This window comes from Nannospalax galili, unplaced genomic scaffold (genome assembly GCF_000622305.1).
Source record: "Nannospalax galili isolate Female #2095 unplaced genomic scaffold, S.galili_v1.0 scaffold1000, whole genome shotgun sequence".
NCBI classification, from domain to species: Eukaryota; Metazoa; Chordata; class Mammalia; order Rodentia; family Spalacidae; genus Nannospalax; species Nannospalax galili.
Window position 1 is genome coordinate 145,635 of NW_008346439.1, and position 12,265 is coordinate 157,899.

A 12,265-nucleotide genomic window follows, 5' to 3' on the forward strand; every position below is an offset into this window, starting at 1 on the left:
GTAGTGATACATGCTTACAATCTGCAGAGGCAGAAGGATAAAAAAAAATTCAAGGTCATCCTTGGCTCCAAAGCAAGTTATAGTCTAGCCTGGTATACATGGGGCCTGTCTAAAGAAAAAAGAAAGATCAGTAGATTTAAGTCTTTTAAATTTCAGTGTCTATCTTTTCTAAAAAAATATTCACTTACCTACATGCAAGCAATACACACATACATATAAAATTAAAAAACAATAATAACTTTTTTTAATTTGAAAAAAAAATTTTTTTTTAACATCTTACCCTCAAGTTTATTTGTAAAAACAGCACAGGACACCAGCCTCTGCAAACAGAGGGGAGGGAGGTCACAACAGCCCATCAGTCCTCACATTGGCAAAGACCTTTATTACAAGGCTTTCACAGGGGCCTGGGCACCTTTGGGAGCGTGGGATGCAGCCTGGGTTTTAGCTGGAGCTGGAGCCTGGATCTTAGCTGGAGCTGCTGTCCCAGGCTTGGCCTTTGGTTGGTAGAGCCTTGCGACCCTTGGCCATGTAGCCACGAATCTGCTTCCCAAGTTTGGGGTGGGCAATGAACGCAAGTCGGCAGAACTCACTGTTGGGATCCTTTGGCATCTTGGGCCTAACCTCCTCAGGCTTCACAAGGGCCTTGACAGCCTCAGCCATGCACTTGTGACCTTTGCGTTGTTGGCCGGCATCTTCTTCAGGCCCTTCCTGTGTGCTTCTTGGCAAAACACACATTCCTCAGGAACTTGGGGTCTGCCCCCTTAAGAGATCTGTATCTTTGTGACTGTGGTTTCCTGATGTCATTTCTGTGCCATTTTCAAGACTGGTTGTGTATGGTGTGGTTCTTGGACTTGGCCGTGTCTGCACACAAACCAGAAGTACCTAGGACCAGATGAGAAATAGCTCAGTGTCTGTCTTGGTCTTAGTCTTTGACACTCAAAGAATGGTCCCCTGAATTATAGACTGGCATCACCTGGAAGCTGATCAGAAATGCTCTCTGCAGACAGTCTAAGCTACAGTCTTCAATAATTTCATGCACACTAAGAATTGAATCTGGAACAACTCTAAGTCTTTCCACGTGGATTCACACCTCATAGTGATCCAATGGGACAGAGTGTGGTTTTTGAAACGGCAAAGAGAGCATTGGTCTGATATCTTCAAAAACAAACATTTGTTCCCTATCATCATCAACTAATGTGTGCCTTTCTAAAAACCAAATTTTAGAGAAAATCCAAGGCTTCTCCATGCTTTGAAATAGGTTTACTAGTTTACATGGTGAGCTCACAGCCTTCTCGTTTGCACCTCCCTATGTCCATAAGCACCAGCTTGTCAGTAACCACAGTTGAACAGAGGTGGTACCCCTCCCATCACCTCATCACCTTTGGGCTTTGGTCATGTGGTTGTCCTTCCCTATTTACCTGTGAGTCTCTCAAAGCTTTTGAAATCAACCAACTGACTCAGGGTCATCCAGCTTCCAAGAGGTAGAATTGGGACGAAATTGGATGATTCAAGTCTGTCTCCAATGTCTTCCCAAGCTGTTGGGGACAGTAGCCACTGAAAACTTTTTCTTGTTTTAGAAATAATCACTACAAATTTAGAAATGCTTGCCTTGAGTCAGAACAGTTGGTCTTCTGTGCAATCTGGGACCCTGTCCTCTGTGGAAGAACATGATTGCTCTCCAAGATATTAACTGGAAACATTGGGGGTTCCCTAGATGCTGCTGCTACTGCTGCTGCTGCTGATCATGATGATGATGATGACATAGTGAATGGTTAAGGGCTGGGGGGATGGCTCAGTCGGTAAAGTGCTTGCCTTGCAAACATGAGGACCTGAGTTCAGTTGCTAGAACCCACATAACAAAAAGCTAGGTATGATAGTACCTTCCTTTAATCCCAGCACTGGGGAGGTAGAGACAGACTGATCCCTGCAGTTCGATGGCCAGCCAGCCTAGCTTACCTGGTGACTTCAAAGCCAGTGGGAGATGCTGTTTCAAAAAAAGGGAAAAAAGGTGGCTGTCACCTGAAGAATACCACTTGAGTTTGTCTTCTGCACATACAAACACACACACACATAGGCAGCACAAATACAAACAATGAAAACAGAAAGAGAGAGAGAGAGAGAGAGAGAGAGAGAGAGAGAGAGAGAGAGAGAGAAAGAGAAAAGAGAGAAGCAGTTTAGATATCTTGTTTTACTGGAGGAGGGATTAACTATTCACAACAGAAATATATCCCTGGCTGATTTTCTCCTTCCAAGTTAGGGGTTAGGAGACAAGCCTCCTCAGATGATATCACCTTCCAGAACCTGCCCCCCAAGAGAGTCTCTTGGGCACCACACAGCCAATGACATGAACTAGAATACTTTAAATCCTGTGAAGGGGTTGGCAAGATGGCCCAGGAGGTGAAGCACTTGTCACACAGACCTAAAAACCTGAGTTCAGTCTCCAGAACCCACATAAAGGTAGAAGAGAACTGACTGCCCAAAACTGTCCTCTGGCCTGTACACACACTCCGAGGCATGAGTACACTTATATCACACACACTATAATAACACAAAATTCAAAATAAGTAAATCCTATGAAAATCCCTCCAGATGTTTCCATACTCAACAAATAGAGCGATATTTCATAGGTAGTGATGAATATGTTAATGGTCATGTTGTAAGTCATCACCATGGGCATTGTAAGCATGATCTCTATGCTGCTGGGAGGAAGGAAACCCCGTTGTATTCATTGAGAAATGAAGTAACTAAGGCTTAGGGAGCTTAGGAATCTACCCAGTGTTACTGGGTTCATAAATAATAGATTCAGAGACTTAAAGCAATCAAAATTAATTTTCATTTATTCTTGAGAATTTCATACTTCTATACGGTGAAACATGATCATATCGATCCCCAACTCCCACCAAGTATTTTCCAACATGGCCCCCTCCCAACTTCTTGTCTTTTTTGCTGTTGTTGATAACTCATTAAGGCCAGTTAGTGCTGCCCATATATATATGGGTGTGGGGCTGGAATTCTACCAGTATCCACAGATTCAAATAAACACAGCAGAATGATTTCCCTCTCCTCCAGCCAGTAGCTCCTCAGTAAGGGATAGGGCCTGGAAAGCATCTCTCAAATCTGTGCCAGAATTTTGGCTACATCAATTATGTACAGACCAGTTGTGGTTACCTGCACAAGACCTGTATGTGATCAATCATTCATGAATTGTTATCTTCAACCAATGAACATATTTGGTCTAAACCAAATTATTAAGCTGTATGATAAGCTCAGACAGGAGCAATTAATGACAGAGCCCCAAGAGAAAGAATGTCTGGCCCAGGGCTGATGAAGGAACCTTGGGGGCAGAGAAGCACAAGCTCCAGACATCAAAGGTAGTGACTAAACGGCGAAGGTCCAGCCCACCATGTTGACACAGGGAAGAGGTGATACCGATGAGAAAAACGAAGCTAAAGAAAAGCTGAGGTTTTTCCCAGGCAGATTCCAGCTCCTGCTCACACAGCCTTTTGAGAAACAGTGGTTTCAACGTGAAATGCTGGTGTGTTTTCACCTTTTTTGTAAATTTTAAAATAAACTCAACCACAGCTATTCCAGGTCCATGGGTGTACTGCAGGTTTACACAGACTACGTTTCTTACCAATCTGGCAGCCAGAACTTCCTGTCCCAATCTATTTTCCAACACATTTTTCTCGTGGAAAATAGTAATGGCACATGCAAACATAAAATAAATTATCTACATAAAATTGGGAAGTCATATAACTCTTCGTTTTCCAGCCCTAGAAATGAAGGTGATTCCTAATTGTTTGAGGGAAGGCGCCAACCCCACCATCCACCTCTTGACGCCTGCACACACCCATCTGTGCACCTCTTGACGCCTGCACACACCCATCTGTGCACCTCTTGACGCCTGCACACACCCATCTGTGCACCTCTTGACGCCTGCACACACCCATCTGTGCACCTTTCCGTGTAGTCTTCAGGCATTCCACTCAACCCTGTCCAGCCAAGATGGAGGCCTCGCTTAGTTACTTTTTGATTGGCTGCTGCTGAGCCCTAGTGTCCAATCAGCACTCCTGCCTAACGCATCCCCTGCGCAGACCTCAGCGATCAGGATGAATAGCAATTTTCCTGCATCGGCCCCTAGAGAATTCATTATGTGGGATGATCTGAATGCTGTTTTAAACATGCAAATCCTTTCAGTGCTGCTGTACTTGGAATGGAATAGAATAGGAATCAAAGGCTCAGCCTTTCCTTTTTATGCTTGGATCATAAAGTCTAAAACATCTCAAATTTGTGTGTGTATGGATTTTTGTTTTCCAATTGGGGGACAAAGTTAAGGCTCTACTTGTCCAACACTGAACTCAATGAACTTGGAGAAACAGCCCTTCCAGTGTCCTTCAGTTTTTAAAAATTAAAGTGATTAATGTCCAGGACATAAAACTCAGTTATAGGAAAGGCTGATGGGATGGTGATAAAGAGAAAGCAGAACTTCCAGATAAATTCTAAAGGGTCTTGTGACTGATTTAAGGTCTTATTACCTCATGGGGCTCTAAATCAAAGGCTCTGGCTAAAAGTAAATCTGAGACTGGGGAGTGGGAGTTCTTACAAGGAAGGGAGAAATTCCAGCAGAGCTTTGTAGAAATGGCCCTTGAAAATGGGGTGTCCCTCTTCACACATGGTAGGACCTGTCAGTTGAGGTATTTTGCACAAAAGTGCTTAGGGTTGAATTGTAACTGTTCTTTTTATTTCAGTCCTCAAGCATATTGTTCTTTCTGGCTTCCAGTGTCTGAGAAGCACTTAGAGACCTAGGACTTAGTGTGGGAATTTTATCTTGATTTCCCATTCACAACAGTTCAATCTCCTCACCAAGAAACTAGAAGTGAGGCAACGATTTACCTTCTACTTGGTAGGAACAAAGTTCACCATGTCTCTCAGTCCTTCATGTCCTCTCTCACCTCGGAGCACTGGAATGCATAGTTCTAGGTTTCTGCTTGGACTGGATTTTTCTGACTTCCTTCAAGTAAGTAGTGATGGGAACTTGGGCTCAGAAGCATCTCTCTGAGGATGGGGTGTACACTGGCTCCGTTCTGCTTCCTGCTGCTGAGGCTCCAAGCGACAGTGGCTTTCCTGCCCCACACAGCCAACATGCAAAGAAGCAGTGTTTCTGAGCTGCAAAGCTTCATTCTGGAGAATGAAGCTTGTGGGGCAGATAATTCAAACCCATCAACATGAAAATACCAATGTGGAAGGCTGGTTCTATCTTGACCGAGTTGGAGAGGATTGATGGCTTCTGTCAGACACCTGAATGCAATTCTGGGACCCATGACTCATGATAAATATTAATATTACTGTATGCCTCTCCACATCAGCCATTCGTGAAGGTATTATTCAAGAATCAAAGCAAAGGTACATTTAAGCCTTATAACAACTCAAAGACATTTATCATATCCTTGCTTAATGACTAAGGAGCTCAGGCTTAGGAAGATGAGGCCTTGAGTCGGGAATTTAGGCAGAGGATCTTGGGCCCCCATTTTCCAACTTCTACATGCCAGCATTTATCTCTTGCTTAAGGGTGTTGTCTGGCAGCAGCCCTTACCTTACTCACATAGCTCTGGAAGGCTCTAGAAAACTAAGACTCCTCAGTAGCAGCTGTCAGTCAATGACAGGAACAGGTAAGTTACCACCGTAGCTCCTTCTCCCCTTGGTAGGGACTGGAAGGGTCTCTGGCTCCCAAAGACTTCGGGATTTATCCTCAGGAGCCCACAGGGATCGCCTGCTCTCTTCTCTGCCAACCTTTCTCCCTCACGTCCTTGCTTCCTTTCTAGTCTTTCCAGGGTCAAATACCCAGCTCGCATTCAAATCCTTGAACCATGATGTACTTAAGGAGAGGACAAAACTAACTTAGTAGACCTTATTTTCATTTTACCTGATACTTTCCTGTCTCTGCTAGTTTGGAATTTTCTGGAGAATGTATCAGAGACCTAACCCACCACAGAAGTAAACTTCTTCAGCTAGAACGAACTGTCTCCATTATTGGTGGAATCAGGAAAGAGTGTTCCATCCAGAAACTAGCCCTCTCTACCTGAATTAGTCTGTGACCTCCTCCTGCATGACAGCCTCTAAGTTAGACTTTAGTGCACAATGTATTTATGTAGCTGTCTGATCTGGGCCAAGATGGCCAGGCCTCTGTATAAGATCATCCTTTTGAAACGGATGTGGGTCACCTAGGAAGATCCAAACCTCGGGAAGATGTTCTCTGTAGCTGATGGGACCCCTGAGCTGCTGACAGCTGAGGCAGCTTGGTGGTCTGTACTTCTAACAGTAGAACAGCAGTTCAGTGAGTCCCGTGTCCACCCTGATGGTGATTCGCCTTCAGTCTAACCTGGGTCCAACTTCCCGTCCCTCCAAGCTACTGAGGAAGGAGCCATTCCAAATCCATCTGAATTTATCTTCCCTGCTGGAAACTTCAGCACCCAAGAGGAGGTGCTGAAGTCCTTAGCCTTGAGCATCCTGGACGTGGGGTTGGGGGTGGCTCTTGCTTCCTACTAGCTGGCCACCACTCCCAGGAAGCTCGCTCAGCAGCACCTGCTGCTGACTTGCCTCCACGCCCTTGTAGAGGTATTTCCTTTCTTTTTCAACCTGACAAACTCTTCCCTTATTTCAGAGTCTGGCTTTCCTTTCTGCTGGAAGGCAGGAGGTGCCTAACCTTCCCAGCATAGGACCAGTAAATTGCTGTTGTCTGAGGGACACACCACCTTGCTGCTGTGATCTGTCATTATGTGGTATTTATCTTCCTTTCTGGTCCACCCTCAGTCCTGTGAGCTCCTTGAACACATTCATGGTGCCCATGAATCTTGACTCCATGGACACATAACTATTCAGTGTTGGTCAAGTGAATGTAGGCTGAGATGCTCTGGAAAAATGGACAGATATGCCTTTAAATGAGAGCCAAGATTGCTGCAACAGCTAGCGCCAACGTTGAAAGGGATGAGAATCATTCATTGTGGGACTTTTGTGTGGAGTGGAGCAAACGCTTGCTGTGACTCTTCATCAGAGACTGCCCTGGCTATACTCACTCAGATAGCTCCAAGTACCTGGCACATATGAGAGCCCCTAACCAATGATGGGTACAGGATTGAGCCTCATCTACCATCCAGAAAAGTCTCTTTGGCATCAATCTGAGCTTTTCTTTGTGAGACTTTGCTTAAGATGTCTCCTTGGATGCCTACCCCACCTCTCCTCACAGTCTAATGACGGAAGCTGAAGTAACGCTTTGGTAAATCACAAGCTCATGGCTGCTCTCCTCAGTCTCTTCTCCTGGGATCTTGGTGGAGACACTAACTGGTTGACTAAAGCACTATAAACAATGTACACTGTAATGTAGTTTAAAATATAAGGTCATTCTGTATGAGTCCTCTTTGAAAGATCTCAAGACACACTTTGGGGTGGAAAAGGGAGTTGAAACATGAAAGAAGTACTTCAGCACCACCTAAGAAAAAGATGGACAGAGTGATTCTGGGAAGAAGTTGATTCTCACTGCCAGTATCTTCTGCCTGCCTTCCTGCCCTGTCTGTGGCCTACTGCTGTGTTGTAGACCTGAGTTCTCTGTTTCCAAGCAATGAACAAAAGTGGCTCCTGATCCTGGGACCTTCTGCTCCTTCTTATGAGCTAACCAAGTCTCTCAGGAAAGGAAAGGATTTCCCATCACTGAAAACAAGGTATGGAGCAAGTAACTGTTTTGGTCAACCTAAGAGAAGATCTTTCCAGTTACACAGTAAATCCAAGTGGAACGATCATTTAACAGGTGAATCTTCCTTCTCCTTATTCTTTGTTTGCTTGTTTGAAATAGTGTCTCACTGTGCAGCCAACTAGCATCTTCCTGCCTCAGTCTCCTGACTGCCCAATGGTTCACAAAGGTTGGAATTTAGAGCAGGCCCCTCAGGTTGGTCTGAAGTACTAAGCATGGGCATGAAGTCAGCCTGGCTCTGGCAGCTGAAGAGCTTCTAGAAAGATGGATGAAGAAGGTTTCATCCAGACTCGGGTTCCCCTGGAGAGCAGCACTTGAAGGAATGAACAGGGGATGTATAGAGGAATCCAAAGACATTCAGAAACCAAGTGACCTCAGGAAGGGAAAGGGTAAGGGGGCCTCTTTAGTATGTGGTAAAGAGTTTAGAAAGCATTGGGAATAGGGGGGTTATAAGTTATTGTCAGAAAGAAAAAAATGAAATGTTAAATTTAACCTTCAAAGGGAAGGAAAGCAATGGAATTGAAGATAGGACTAGCTCTCTGCTTAGAGGAATCACAAGTGGAGACAGCATGTTTGCTAAGTCTGGACCTGTTTTCAGTCCAGAGTTCAGCACAGCTTCTATGCGATTCATAGAGAAAAGAACATTTATATACTGTATAAAATGTATTGTAGCTCTCTGTGTCAAATGTTGAGCTCTCACACAAGAAAGAAAAAGTAATTTCATTCATGTGCTCTCAATATGCCAGACACTGGGCTAAGCTGTCATGAGCTTTAGCTCATCCTGTCCTCCCCAGCACGAAAGGGGACTTCTGCCATTATCCCTGCAGAAGAGGAATGGAAGCTTCCTTGCAAGGAGATCTAGTGAGTTCTCATCACTTAGTGTGTATAGTGTTTCTTAGTCTTTAGGAGTTTGAACCTTAACAAAGGCATGCGTTTTCCATCCTTACTCCCTGTAACTCTAGCTGGCATGGAACTCGCTATGTGGACCAGACTGGCTTTGAACTCACAGAGATCCACCTGCCTCTGCCTCCTGAGTGCTGGGATTAACGGCGTGCACCACCATGACTGGCTTCTTTCCCTTTCTTATACTTAATAATTTTAGTGAAATAATTGCTACAACACACAAATGGGCCATCAATAAAAAGTTTGAAACTTATTGATGTACTGTGTAAGATTTGTTGTAAGCTGATTTTTATCCCACCAAACCAGTGCACATCGGTTAAATTATGAGCTTGTACATCATAGTCGCATGACAGCTATCTTCTTTTCCATCCATCCATCTATCATTTATTAGCACAAACCAATCTTGTAGTCTGGATTCCTTATCTTGGGAAGCCATGTTATCTCATCAACTCTTTGTTCCCAAGAATCAGTTACATAATGACATATGTCCTAGGAACATTCAACAGAGCTATTACAGATGCCTCCAAAGCTAATGCCTTTGGGCAACCCCTTGCTCCTTGCAGCTCTCCTGGGAGGGGTAAAGGAATGAAAATCTCCCTTCAGACATTCAGTCACAAAGATAACAAAGACATGCACAAAAATATCAATGAGAAGAGTCAGCATTGTAACATTCCAACCTGTCAGTATGGGAGGTCTCACCCAATATGAAAGTTAAAGGGGGAGATGAAGAGACCTCAGATCCCACCTTGACAGAGTACTGCACTCATTGCTCTAAATGTGTTGTGAGTCCTACTCTCTCTGACCACAGGCTATTTAAAATTACACTGTTTGCCATATTTAATTTTCTTCTGCAGTCATAAATATTAATTGAAAACACATAGAGTCTGCATCGCAATCTTTTCCCTTCCTGAGAACCATAAGCAATTAAAAGCCACAATGGATGTGCTCACTGCTTCTTTAAGTTGTCCTCGACATCCATTTTCTCCTTTTAAAAATCAGGTCAGATTTATTAAGTCCTGGTGGTTTCTTTTTTCTACCTAACTTCTCCCAGCCTGTGAATGAATGTTCCAGGTTTGATTTCTCTTCCTGAAAATAGAAACTTGCTCATTTTCTCTAAAACAAGACACTGAAAAGGCTAGGTTTCGATTAATAAAGACCAGAAATATGTGTGTGCCACATAGTAGCTATCCACGGGCAAAGACCACATGTCTCTGAGTTTGTTTAGAACTGTTTAGTGACAAAAACAGAAGATGCAATTATAAAAATTAAGGTACATAGAAAATAAATAGTGGGAGTCATAGGCCATACTTGTCAAGTGCCAACTTCTGGAGATATCATTTTTAACATGTAAACTTTAGGTCTTTCTTATGCAGTGACAGAATCAGGTTCATTATTTCAAAAATCAAATTAATCATATTCTGTGACTAACTCTTCATTTTAAAATGGTTATGGGGGCAGGGATCAGCAGTACAGCAATTGTCTCGCACGCACAAGGCACTGGGTGTCATCTACATCACAAAAATAAATAATATAAGATAAAATAGTGGATGAATGTAATGGCATCTTTAGTCCCAGCACTCTGGAGACAAGTAGACAGAGGCAGGCAGATCTCTGGGAGTTCAAGGCCAGCCTGGTCTACATAGTGAGTTCCAGGCCAGCTGGGGCTACAGGGAGACCCTGTCTCAAAAAAACCAAAAAAAAAAAAAAAAAAAAAAGATAAAATACTGATCCTTTCTATGATTTTGTAGTGTTTTATATCATCTTTTTTCAACAGTACAGGATGCTCCATTACAAAGCTGAGTTGGGTTATTCAACCATATTCTTCCAGAGTTGATCTCCTGGGTTTGTTGTAGGTAAATAGTACACATGTAAAACACACAGACAGACAGACAGACAGACACACACACACACACACACACACACACACACACACACACACACACATGGGGTCGGGGCGGGGAGATTCTGTTGACCTGAAAACTTCACCTGTGAACATTTTATTTTCTCTTGGACTTCTGATAATTTCTCCATTTCATGAAGGGAATATCTACTGAGAAGGAGGAAAAAAATTATTATAAAGTAGAAACAGGTCAAGCTGTGGGCCAGAGGTAAGCCGAGGCAGGTCCTCAATGTCTTTCCCCTCAATTCCCCCTCCACAAGAATTCCTTGGGTGCCAGGCTTGGGTAAAACATCAAGTCCGGTGAAAATATTTTCCACGCACCCCTATACCACACTCCTTATATTCTACAGCCTTGGCATTTGGGAGCCATAGGGGAATGAACTTGAGAGGATGCTGTGTTTCCAAATTTGGCATATCAAATGGGAGAAAAGAATGAAAGAAAGCAGAGAAGAATCAATAAGGTTGTGTCTGCCTGGCTGTGAGGCCTGGGGAGTAGATGTCAGACCTGAGACTTGGCAATCCCACCAGACCAGGCAGGCATCCTTCCCTGTTGGTATCTCCTTGGCACTTTATTTGGAGACTTGGAAGAATGAACTCTTGTTTCACACTTTAAAGGTATAGCTAAACCCTCAGGTTCTTGAAGATGTAGACTTATTCATGTAGACTCCTCTGCTGGATATTACCCAACACTTATCTCAAAACTTTCCATCAAGCGTCAGTGTGACATAGTCCCTTCTCTTAGACTAAAAGAAGTGACCAATTAGGTGATGTGAAAGGGACAGTTGAGAGTTAAGTTTCTGTTTCATGTCTGGTTCCATCCAAATGTCTGAAAAGTAGCTTACAGTGAAGCTTCCTTCCTGGCTTCATTAACCACAATCCACAGGCATAGATGAAGCCGCTAGTCTAAAATCCTCAGTGACTTACGTTACTTCTCCAGGCGTATATGTAAGGGGGCTAGAAATAAGAATTTACCCACAGAACAAGTATTTTGCCTTCCTTTTAGCGGTTCTGACATGGAAGGAAGATGTTCTTTCCAGAATGACCGTTTCATTCAAATTCTCCCAAGGGAGAGATGGTCTAATAAGGAAAATATACTACAGACAGGATGAGAGCTGCCTGAGACGTTCAGTTTTCACTTCCCAAACTTCAATTTCAGTCCCTAAACTTGTCTTGGTATATATGTTAGAAAATATTAGGATGGCATTCCAAGCTCAACAGGGAAGTTCATTGCGATGTTGTGGGGTTCCATTTTAATCACTCCAATTAATGTTCTTTTCTCACAGCCTGAGAAACAGTGTGGGTTCAGTATTTTATGGAGGAAAGTTCTTAGTCCCAGTTGCTTTCAAAAGAGGCCTAGGTCTCTTCTTGGGTGAAGACAGAAAACTCATTGGATACTCAATAAACAGGATTTTTCTGGTCACTTTCTCTTCTTTTTGATCTTTGTAGTTTGTTTCTTAAATGTATATTAGCATGAGGAGAGGATTAGGGTTGTGGCCATCCTGGGGTTGGTCAGCCACTAGGGGCACCTGGGTTCCTGAGGCCTCTTCCTTACAGAGCAATGGTAAAAGCATCTCAGGAAGGCAGCTGCTGTTGCTGTAGCAACTCAGGCTTTGCTTCCACTCTTTTTTACCATACTTGGAAAATGACCTTTTCAATATTGCAAATTGATAATTGCCACAGATCTCCTGTCCTCCGTAGTCATCCAGGGAAGCCCCTGC

General features: G+C 43.5%; 1 pseudogene; it reads right to left on the bottom strand.

Annotated features, from left to right (window-relative positions):
- Nucleotides 1–383: 383 nt before the first annotated feature.
- On the bottom strand, nt 384–2,677 carry LOC108491308 (annotated as a pseudogene).
- Between the last annotated feature and the right edge of the window lie 9,588 nt (nt 2,678–12,265).